Source organism: Bombina bombina, chromosome 12, assembly GCF_027579735.1.
Source record: "Bombina bombina isolate aBomBom1 chromosome 12, aBomBom1.pri, whole genome shotgun sequence".
NCBI lineage: Eukaryota > Metazoa > Chordata > Amphibia > Anura > Bombinatoridae > Bombina > Bombina bombina.
This window is the reverse complement of record NC_069510.1, coordinates 123,974,188-123,986,339: the sequence shown is the minus strand read 5'-3', so window position 1 is coordinate 123,986,339 and position 12,152 is coordinate 123,974,188.

The following is a 12,152-nucleotide window of genomic DNA, read 5'->3' as shown; positions in this document are numbered from 1 at the left end:
CTGCCTGTCCCTTTTTATCTCTTATATTCCTCTTCTCTACTCCCTGTACCCACATACCCCCCTCTCCTGCCAGCCCCTCACTCTTATATTCCTCTTCTGTACCCCGTGTACCCACATAACCTCCTCTCCTGCCTGTCCCTCTATATCTCTTATATTCCTCTACCCACATAACCTCCTCTCCTGCCTGTCCCTCTATATCTCTTATATTCCTCTTCTCTACCCCCTGTACCCACATACCCTTCTCTCCTGCCTGTCCCTCTTTAGCTCTTATATTGCCCTTCTATACTCACTGTACCCACATACCCTCCTCTCCTGCCAGCTCCTCACTCTTATATTCCTCTTTTGTACCCCCTGTAACCACATACCCTCTCTCCTGCCTGTCCCTCTATATCTCTTATCTCCCTCTTCTCTACCCCCTGTACCCACATACTCCCCTCTCCTGCCTGTCCCTTTATATCTCTTATATTCCTCTTCTCTACTTCCTGTACCCACATACCCCCTCTCCTGCCAGCCCCTCACTCTTATATTCCTCTTCTGTACCCCCTGTACCCACACACACCCCTCTCCTGCCTGTCCCTCTATATCTCTTATATTCCTCTTCTCTACCCCCTGTACCCACATACCCTCCTCTCCTACCAGCACCTCGCTCTTCGATTCCTCTTCTGTACCCCCCTTTACCTACATACCCTCCTCTCCTGCCAGTCCCTCGCTCTTATATTCCTCTTCTGTACCCCCTGTACCCACACACCCCCCACTCCTGCCAGCCCCTCTTTAGTTCTTATATTAATCTTCTATACCACCCTGTACCTACATACCCTCCTCTCCTACCAGCCCCTCTATATCTCTTATATTCCTCTTCTCTACCCCCTGTACCCACATACCCTCCTCTCCTGCCAGCCCCTCTTTAGTTCTTATATTCCTCTTCTGTACCCCCCTGTACCCACATACCCTCCTCTCCTGTCAGCCCCTCTTTAGTTCTTATATTCCTCTTTTATACCCCCCTGTAACCACATATCCCCCTCTCCTGCCTGTCCCTCTTTAGTTCTTATATTCCTCTTCTATACCCCCCATACCCACATACCCTCCTCTCCTACCAGCCCCTCTATATCTCTTATATTCCTCTTCTCTACCCCCTCTACCCACATACCCTCCTCTCCTGCCAGTCCCTCTTTAGTTCTTATATGCCTCTTCTCTACCCCCCCCTGTACCCACATACCCTCCTCTCCTGTCAGCCCCTCTTTAGTTCTTATATTCCTCTTCTCTACCCTCCCCTGTACTCACATACCCTCCTGCCAATCCCTCTTTAGTTCTTATATTCCTCTTCTCTACCCCCCTGTCCTCACATAACCTCCTCTCCTGCCTGCCCCTCTTTAGCTCTTATATTCCTCTTCTCTACCCCCTGTACCCACATACCCTCCTCCCCTGCCAGCCCCTCTTTAGCTCTTATATTCTTCTTCTCTACCCCCCTGTACCCACATACCCCCCTCTCCTGCCTGTCCCTCTTTAGCTCTTATATTTCTATTCTATACCCCCTGTACCCACATACCCTCCTCTCTTGCCTGCACCTCTTTAGCTCTTATATTCCTCTTCTCTACCCCACATACCCTCCTCTCCTGACTGTCACTCCTTAGCTCTTATTTTCCACCTCTATACCCCCTGTACACACATACCCTCCTCTCCTGTCTGTTCATCTTTATCTTGTATATTCCGCTTCTCTAACCCCCCTGTACACACATACCCTCTGCTCCTGTCTGTTCTTCTTTAGTTCTTATATTCGTCTTCTAAACCCCCCTGTACCCACATACCCTCCTCTTCTGCCAGACCCTCTTTACCTCTTATATTTCTCTTCTCTACCCCCCTGTACCCACACACCCTCCTCTCTTGCCAGCCCCTCTTTATTTCTTATATTTTTCTTCTCTACCCCCTGTATCCACATACCCTCCTCTCCTGTCATCCACTCTTTAGTTCTTATATTCCTCTTCTCTACCCCCCTGTACTCACATACCCTCCTCTCCTGCCAGCCCCTCTTTAGTTCTTATATTCCTCTTTTATACCCCCCTGTAACCACATACCCTCCTCTCCTGCCTGCCCCTCTTTAGTTCTTATATTCCTCTTCTCTACCCCCCTGTACTCACATACCCTCCTCTCCTGCCTGCCCCTCTTTAGCTCTTATATTCCTCTTCTCTACCCCCTGTACCCACATACCCTCCTCCCCTGCCAGCCCCTCTTTAGCTCTTATATTCCTCTTCTCTACCCCCTGTACCCACATACCCCCCTCTCCTGCCTGTCCCTCTTTAGCTCTTATATTTCTATTCTATACCCCCCTGTACCCACATACCCTCCTTTCTTGCCTGCACCTCTTTATCTCTTATTATCCTCTTCTCTACCCCACATACCCTCCTCTCCTGACTGTCACTCCTTAGCTCTTATTTTCCACCTCTATACCCCCTGTACACACATACCCTCCTCTCCTGTCTGTTCATCTTTATCTTGTATATTCCTCTTCTCTAACCCCCCTGTACACACATACCCTCTGCTCCTGTCTGTTCTTCTTTAGTTCTTATATTCGTCTTCTAAACCCCCCTGTACCCACATACCCTCCTCTTCTGCCAGACCCTCTTTACCTCTTATATTTCTCTTCTCTACCCCCCTGTACCCACACACCCTCCTCTCTTGCCTGCCCACTCTTTATCTCTTATATTTTTCTTCTCTACCCCCTGTACCCACATACCCTCCTCTTCTGTCTGTCCATCTTTATCTTGTATATTGCTCTTCTCTACCCCCCTGTACCCACATACCCCCCTCTCCTGCCTGTTCCTCTTTAGTTCTTATATTCCTCTTCTCTACCCCCTGTACCCACATACCATCCTCTCTTGTCAGCCCCTCTTTACCTCTTATATTTCTCTGCTCTACCCCCACTGTACCCACCTACCGACCTCTCCGGCCTGTTCCTCTTCAGTTCTTATATTCCTCTTCTCAACCCACTGTACCAACCTACCCTCCTCTCCTGCCAGCCCCTTTTTAGCTCTTATTTTGCTCTTCTCTACCCCCCTGTACCCACATACCCTCCTCTCCTGCCTGCCCCACTTTAGTTCTTATATTCCTCTTCTCTACCCCCATACCAACATACCCTCCTTTCCTGCCTGCCCCATTTTAGCTCTTATTTTCCTCTTCTCTACCCCCCGTACCAACATACCCTCCTCTCCTGCCTGCCCCACTTTAGCTCTTATATTCCTCTTCTCTACCCCCCGTACCAACATACCCTCCTCTCCTGCCTGCCCCACTTTCGCTCTTATATTCCTCTTCTCTACCCCCCGTACCAACATACCCTCCTCTCCTGCCTGCCCCACTTTAGCTCTTATATTCCTCTTCTCTACCCCCCGTACCAACATACCCTCCTCTCCTGCCTGTCCCTCTTTAGCTCTTATAATCCTCCTCTATACCCCCTTAAATTCATCTTCTAAACCCCCTGTACCCACCCACTTTAGCTCTTATATTCCTCTCCCCACATACCCTCCTCTCATGCCACCCCCTCTTTACCTTTTATATTTCTCTGCTCTACCCCCACTGTACCCACGTTGCCTCCACTCCTGCCAGCCCCTCTTTACCTCTTATATTCCTCTTCTCTACCCCCCTGTACCCACCTTCCGACCTCTCTTGCCTGTTCCTCTTCAGCTATTATAATTCTCTTCTATACCACCCTGTACCCATATACCCTCCTCTCCTGTCTGTTCATCTTTACCTCTTATATTTCTCTGCTCTACCCCCGCTGTACCCACATAGCCTTCTCTCCAGTGAGCCCCTCTTTACCTCTTAAATTCCTCTTCTCTACTCTCCTGAACCCACATGCCCTCCTCTCCTGCCTGTCCCCTCTTTACCTCTTAAATTCCTCTTCTCTACCCCTTGTACCTACATGCCCTCCTCTCCTGCCTGCCCATCTTTAGCTCTTATATTCCTCTTCTCTACCCCCTGTACCCACCAGTGACGTGCTGTGACGTCTGAGGCTGGTTAGGCAGTGCCTAGGATACGCCTTCATTCTTTAGATATCCTTTGTTAAAGAAATAGTAATGCACATGGGTGAGCCAATCACATGAGGTATCTATGTGCATCCACCAATCAGCAGCTACTGAGCATATTTAGATATGATTTTCAACAAAGGATATCAAAAGAATGAAGAAAATTAGATATTAGATGTAAATTGGAAAGTTATTTAAAATTGCATGCTCTTTCTAAATCATGAAAGAAAACATATGGGTTTCATGTCCCTTTAAATGGTGTCTTGGAAAACTGGTCAACTTAGTAAACATCTGATTTTAGTCTAAAAGGATTGTAACAGAAACTCTTGCCAGATAACACAATGCTTGCTCTGATTATGAGATCTAGAAATCCATGCCCATTAAAATATGTTTAAAACTTTAATGCTGCAAATTATGCTTATAGATTCTTTCATTATTCAGTAAATATAAAAATGTCTTGATCCAGTGGCGGCTGGTGAAATTTAAAGATGGTGGGGCGCTTGACCCCACCCCTTTAAATAAAGCCACACCATCAGATGGCACTACCAATTCATTAATTAAATAAATAAAAGGTAGACAGAAACACAGAAAAGCACTTGGGGGGAGAGGGAGAGAGAGACGGGGGGAGAGAGACACAGAGGGTTAGAGAGAAAGAGAGAGAGACACAATCACACACAGAGGGTTAGAGAGAGAGAAAGAGAGAGAGAGAGACACAATCACACACAGAGGGTTAGAGAGAGAGAAAGAGAGAGAGACACAATCACACACAGAGGGTTAGAAAGAGAGACACAATCACACACAGAAGGTTAGAGAGAGAGAGAGAGAGAGAGAGAGAGAGAGAGAGAGAGAGAGAGAAAGAGAGACACAATCACACACAGAGGGTTAGAGAGAGAGAGACACACACAATCACACACAGAGGGTTAGAGAGAGAGAGATAAAGAGAGAGAGACAAAATCACACACAGAGGGTTAGAGAGATAGAGAGATAGAGAGAGAGAGAAAGTGAGACACAATCACACACAGAGGGTTAGAGAGAGAGACACACACACAATCACACACAGAGGGTTAGAGAGAGAGAGATAAAGAGAGAGAGACAAAATCACACACAGAGGGTTAGAGAGAAAGAGAGAGAGACACAATCACATACAGAGGGTTAGAGAAAGAGAGACACAATCACACACAGAGGGTTAGAGAGAGAGAAAGAGAGACACGATCACACACAGAGGGTTAGAGAGAGAAAGAGAGAGAGACACAATCATACACAGAGGGTTAGAGAGAGAGAGAGAGAGACACAATCACACACAAAGGGTTAGAGAGAGAGAGAGAGAGAGAGAGAGAGAGAGAGAGAGAGAGAAAGAGAGAGAGAGAGACACAATCACACACAGAGGGTTAGAGAGAGAGAAACACAATCACACACAGAGGGATAGAGAGAGAGAAAGAGAGAGACACAATCACACACAGAGGGTTAGAGAGAGAAAGAGAGACACAATCACACACAGAGTGTTAGAGAGAGAGAGAGAAAGAGAGAGAGACACAATCACACACAGAGGGTTAGAGAGAGAGAAAAAGAGAGAGGCACAATCACACACAGAGGGTGAGAGAGAGAGAGAGAGAGAGAGAGAGAGAGAGAGAGACACAATCACACACAGAGGGTTAGAGAGAGAGAAAGAGAGAGACACAATCACACACAGAGGGTTAGAGAGAGAAAAAGAGAGAGACAATCACACACAGAGGGTTAGAGAGAGAGAAAGAGAGACACGATCACACACAGAGGGTTAGAGAGAGAAAGAGAGAGAGAGACACAATCATACACAGAGGGTTAGAGAGAGAGAGAGAGAGAGAGAGACACAATCACACACAAAGGGTTAGAGAGAGAGACACAATCACACACAGAGGGTTAGAGAGAGAGAAACACAATCACACACAGAGGGATAGAGAGAGAGAAAGAGAGAGACACAATCACACACAGAGGGTTAGAGAGAGAAAGAGAGACACAATCACACACAGAGTGTTAGAGAGAGAGAGAAAGAGAGAGAGAGACAATCACACACAGAGGGTTAGAGAGAGAGAAAAAGAGACAGGCACAATAACACACAGAGGGTTAGAGAGAGAGAGAGACACAATCACACACAGAGGGTTAGAGAGAGAAAGAGAGAGACACAATCACACACAGAGGGTTAGAGAGAGAAAGAGAGAGAGACAATCACACACAGGGGGTTAAAGAGAGAAAGAGAGAGAGACACAATCACACACAGAGGGTTAGAGAGAGAGAAAGAGAGAGAGACACACAATCACACGCAGAGGGTTAGAGAGAGAGAAAGAGAGAGAGAGAGACACAATCACACACAGAGGGTTAGAAAGAGAGAGAAAGAGAGAGAGAGGCACAATCACACACAGAGGGTTAGAGAGAGAGAGAGACACAATCACACACAAAGGGTTAGAGAGAGAGAGAGAGAGAGAGAGAGAGAGAAAGAGAGAGAGAGACACAATAACACACAGAGGGTTAGAGAGAGAGAGACACAATCACACACAGAGGGATAGAGAGAGAGAAAGAGAGAGACACAATCACACACAGAGGGTTAGAGAGAGAAAGAGAGACACAATCACACACAGAGTGTTAGAGAGAGAGAGAAAGAGAGAGAGACACAATCACACACAGAGGGTTAGAGAGAGAGAAAAAGAGAGAGGCACAATCACACACAGAGGGTTAGAGAGAGAGAGAGAGAGAGAAAGAGAGAGACACAATCACACACAGAGGGTTAGAGAGAGAAAGAGAGAGACACAATCACACACAGAGGGTTAGAGAGAGAAAGAGAGAGACACGATCACACACAGAGGGTTAGAGAGAGAAAGAGAGAGAGAGAGACACAATCATACACAGAGGGTTAGAGAGAGAGAGAGAGAGAGAGACACAATCACACACAAAGGGTGAGAGAGAGAGAGACACAATCACACACAGAGGGTTAGAGAGAGAGAAACACAATCACACACAGATGGTTAGAGAGAGAAAGAGAGAGACACAATCACACACAGAGGGTTAGAGAGAGAAAGAGAGAGACACAATCACACACAGGGGGTTAAAGAGAGAAAGAGAGAGAGACACAATCACACACAGAGGGTTAGAGAGAGAGAAAGAGAGAGAGACACACAATCACACACAGAGGGTTAGAGAGAGAGAAAGAGAGAGAGAGAGACACAATCACACACAGAGGGTTAGAAAGAGAGAGAAAGAGAGAGAGAGGCACAATCACACACAGAGGGTTAGAGAGAGAGAGAGACACAATCACACACAAAGGGTTAGAGAGAGAGAGAGAGAGAGAGAGAGAGAAAGAGAGAGACACAATCACACACAGAGGGTTAGAGAGAGAGAGAGAGACACAATCACACACAGAGGGATAGAGAGAGAGAAAGAGAGAGACACAATCACACACAGAGGGTTAGAGAGAGAAAGAGAGACACAATCACACACAGAGTGTTAGAGAGAGAGAGAAAGAGAGAGACACAATCGCACACAGAGGGTTAGAGAGAGAGAGAAAAAGAGAGAGGCACAATCACACACAGAGGGTTAGAGAGAGAGAGAGAGAGAGAGAGAGAAAGAGAGAGACACAATCACACACAGAGGGTTAGAGAGAGAAAGAGAGAGACACAATCACACACAGAGGGTTAGAGAGAGAAAGAGAGAGAGACAATCACACACAGGGGGTTAAAGAGAGAAAGAGAGAGAGACACAATCACACACAGAGGGTTAGAGAGAGAGAAAGAGAGAGAGAGACACAATCACACACAGAGGGTTAGAGAGAGAGAAAGAGAGAGAGACACAATCACACACAGAGGGTTAGAGAGAGAGAGAGAGAGAGAGAGAGGCACAATCACACACAGAGGGTTAGAGAGAGAGAGAGAGAGAGAGAGAGAGAGAGAGAAAGAAACAAAGAGAGAGAGAGACACAATCACACACAGAGGGTTAGAGGGAGAGAGACACAATCACACACAGAGGGTTAGAGAGAGAGAAAGAGAGAGAGACACAATCACACACAGAGGGTTAGAGAAAGAGAGAGAGACACAATCACACACAGAGGGTTAGAGAGACACATAAGGGATGAGAGAGTCAGAGGAGGAAGAGAGACAGAGAGAGAAAGAGACCATGGGGGAGAACGACACATAAGGAGAGAGATGGATAGATCGAGAGAGAGAGACACACACACACACACACACAAGGGGGGGATGGACCACTGCATTTTTAAGTAATAAAACAGCAGAGCTACAGAGAGTTCAGAAAGTGAGACTATAAATTAGTGTGAAGTACAGAGGCAAGCTGCTAAGTTAGTGGGTGTAAATTTTGAGTAAACAAAATACAAAAACGATCATTAAACTGCTGTAAAAGAGTAAAAAAAAACAAAAAACACTAAACCACATTCATTAAATTATAATTTTCACTAAAAGAATCCCTTTCAGTAAAATCTAAGGCTGCAGCACTTACTTTAATAAAATGTGGCTAAAACACTGCTCTCTGCATCTCTTCTCTTCCTGTTCTGTAAGGATTCAGGAACTGACAGTGGAACATTCCACTGCACTTAGAGGGGAAGAACAGAACTCTCTTTTTCACTTTATCAAAGCTGGCAGCTTCACAGGACAGCAACAAAATAAATGAAAGTTGTTTTTTTCCGTTTTTGTTTTATATGATTTAACTTCCAGCCCCAACCCAAAGTTCCACTTACTAATGCCTCTCACTGGATTGGGTCAACCCAAATAGGACTGCCTCAAATAAGCAGTTAATGGGCCATGCAATGATCTTAACCACTTCCATCCAGTAGGTGGCGCAGCATGTTGTGTAATGGTGGGCAGACCTGCTTGTGCCTCTCCATTGCACAACATGTAGCTGTGAGGAAAAAAAATGCTGGGGGGAAAAAAATGCATATTTTTGCCCATATGAGAGGTGAAGCACTGCCTCACCTGCCTCTAGTGACTGCACATCACTAGTACCCACAAACCCTCCTCTCCTGCCTTTCCCTCTTTAGCTCTTATATTCCTCTTCTCTACCCCCTGTACCCACAAACCCTCCTCTCCTGCCTGTCCCTTCTTTACCTCTTAAATTCCTCTTCTCTACCCCCCTGTACCTACATGCCCTCCTCTCCTGCCTGCCCATCTTTAGCTCTTATATTCCTCTTCTCTACCTCCCTACCGTACCCACATGCCCTCCTCTCCTGCCTGTCCCTCTTTAGGTCTTATATTCCTCTTCTCTACCCCTGTACCCACAAACCCTCCTCTCCTGCCAGCCCATCTTTAGCTATTATATTCCTCTTCTTTACCCCCTGTACCCACAAACCCTCCTCTCCTGCCAGCCCCTCTTTAGTTCTTATATTCCTCTTCTCTACCCCCTGTACCCACAAACCCTCCTCTCCTGCCTGTCCCCTCTTCAGCTCTTATATTCCTCTTCCCTACCCCCCGTACCCATATACCCTCCTCTCCTGCCTGTCCCTCTTTAGCTCTTATATTCCTCTTCCCTACCCCCTGTACCCACATACCCTCCTCTCCTGCCTGACCCTCTTTAGCTCTTATATTCCTCTTCCCTAACCCCCGTACCCACATACCCTCCTCTCCTGCCTGTCCCTCTTTAGCTCTTATATTCCTCTTCCCTACCCCCATACCCACATACCCTCCTCTCCTGCCAGCCCATCTTTAGCTCTTATATTCCTCTTCCCTACCCCCCATACCCACATACCCTCCTCTCCTGCCAGCCCATCTTTAGCTCTTATATTTCTCTTCTCTACCCCCTGTACCCACAAACCCTCCTCTCCTGCCACACCCTCTTTAGTTCTTATATTCCTCTTCTCTACCCCCTGTACCCTTAAACCCTCCTCTCCTTCCTTTCCCTCTTTAGCTCTTATATTCCTCTTCTCTACCCCCTGTACCCACATACCCTCCTCTCCTGCCTGTCCCTCTTTAGCTCTTATATTCCTCTTCTTTACCCCCTGTACCCACAAACCCTCCTCTCCTGCCAGCCCCTCTTTAGCTCTTATATTCCTCTTCCCTACCCCCCGTACCCACATACCCTCCTCTCCTGCCTGTCCCTCTTTAGCTCTTATATTCCTCTTCCCTACCCCCATACCCACATACCCTCCTCTCCTGCCAGCCCATCTTTAGCTCTTATATTCCTCTTTCCTACCCCCCGTACCCACATACCCTCCTCTCCTGCCAGCCCATCTTTAGCTCTTATATTTCTCTTCTCTACCCCCTGTACCCACAAACCCTCCTCTCCTGCCACACCCTCTTTAGTTCTTATATTCCTCTTCTCTACCCCCTGTACCCTTAAACCCTCCTCTCCTTCCTTTCCCTCTTTAGCTCTTATATTCCTCTTCTCTACCCCCTGTACCCACATACCCTCCTCTCCTGCCTGTCCCTCTTTAGCTCTTATATTCCTCTTCCCTACCCCCCCGTACCCACTTACCCTCCTCTCCTACCTGTCCCTCTTTAGCTCTTATATTCCTCTTCCTTACCCCCCGTACCCACATACCCTCCTCTCCTGTCTGTCCCTCTTTAGCTCTTATATTCCTCTTCCCTACCCCCCGTACCCACATACCCTCCTCTCCTGCCTGTCCCTCTTTAGCTCATATATTCCTCTTCTCAACCCACTGTACCCACATACCCTCCTCTCCTGCCTGTCCCTCTTTAGCTCTTATATTCCTCTTCCCTACCCCCCGTACCCACATACCCTCCTCTCCTGCCTGTCCCTCTTTAGCTCTTATATTCCTCTTCCCTACCCCCCGTACCCACATACCCTCCTCTCCTGCCAGCCCATCTTTAGCTCTTATATTCCTCTTCCCTACCCCCTGATACCCATATATCCTCCTCTCCTGCCAGCCTATCTTTAGCTCTTATATTCCTCTTCTCTAACCCCTCGTACCCACAAACCCTCCTCTCCTGCCTGTCCCTCTTTAGCTCTTATATTCCTCTTCTCTACCCCCTGTACACACATACCATCCTATCTTGCCTGTCCCTATTTAGTTCTTATATTCCTCTTCTCTACCCCCTGTACCCACATACCCTCCTCCCTTGCCAGCCCCTCTTTACCTCTTATATTACTCTGCTCTACCCCTGCTGTACCCACGTAGCGTCCTCTCCTGCCATCCCCTCTTTACCTCTTATATTCCTCTTCTCTACCCCCCTGTACCAACCTACCAACCTCTCCTCCCTGTTCGTCTTCAGCTCTATATTTTTCTTCTCAACCCACTGTACCCACATACCCTCCTCTCCTGCCAGTCCCACTTTAGCTCTTATATTCCTCTTCTATACCACCCTGTACCCATATACCCTACTCTCCTGAATGTCCCTCTTTAGTGCTTATATTTCTCTTCTATATCCCCTGGCACCCATATACCCTCCTATCCGGCCTGTCCATCTTTACCTCTTATATTTCTCTGCTCTTCCCCTGCTGTACCCACATACCCTCCTCTCCTGCCATCCCCTCTTTACCTCTTATATTTCTCTTCTTTATCCCCCCCTGTACCCACCTACCGACCTCTCCTGCCTGTCCCCTCTTCAGCTCTTATATTCCTCTTCTCTACCCCCCTGTACCCACATACCCTCCTTATCTACCTGTCCATCTTTACCTCTTATATTTCTCTGCTCTACCCCCGCTGTACCCACATAGCCTCCTCTCCTGCCAGCCCCTCTTTACCTCTTAAATTCCTCTTCTCAACCCACTGTACCCACATAGCCTCCTCTCCTGCCTGCCCCTCTTTAGCTCTTATATTCCACTTCTATACCCCATTCTCTTAAACCCACATACCCTCCAGCTGTCTCTCTTTTCTATCCTATTCCATTCCTCTTCCCCATCCTTTCTCACTCCATTTTCTCTCGCCTCCTTTCCCTCGATCATCTGTTTTGTCTCTCCTATTCTACCCCTCTCATCCTTCTTATACGTTTCTTATCCCTCTACTGTTCTTCCCTAACCCTTCTTCTCCTTACCTACCCCTCTCCCTCCTCATCCCCTCTTTCCAACTTCTCATGTTTCTCTCCAATCTGCCTCTCTCCTGTCCCTCTCACATTTGTCTCCTTTCCCTCATCCCTCTTTGCACTGCCCCTTCCTCCTTGTCTTTAATATCTCCCTCCTTCATCCCTTTGCTTTTACTGCTACTTT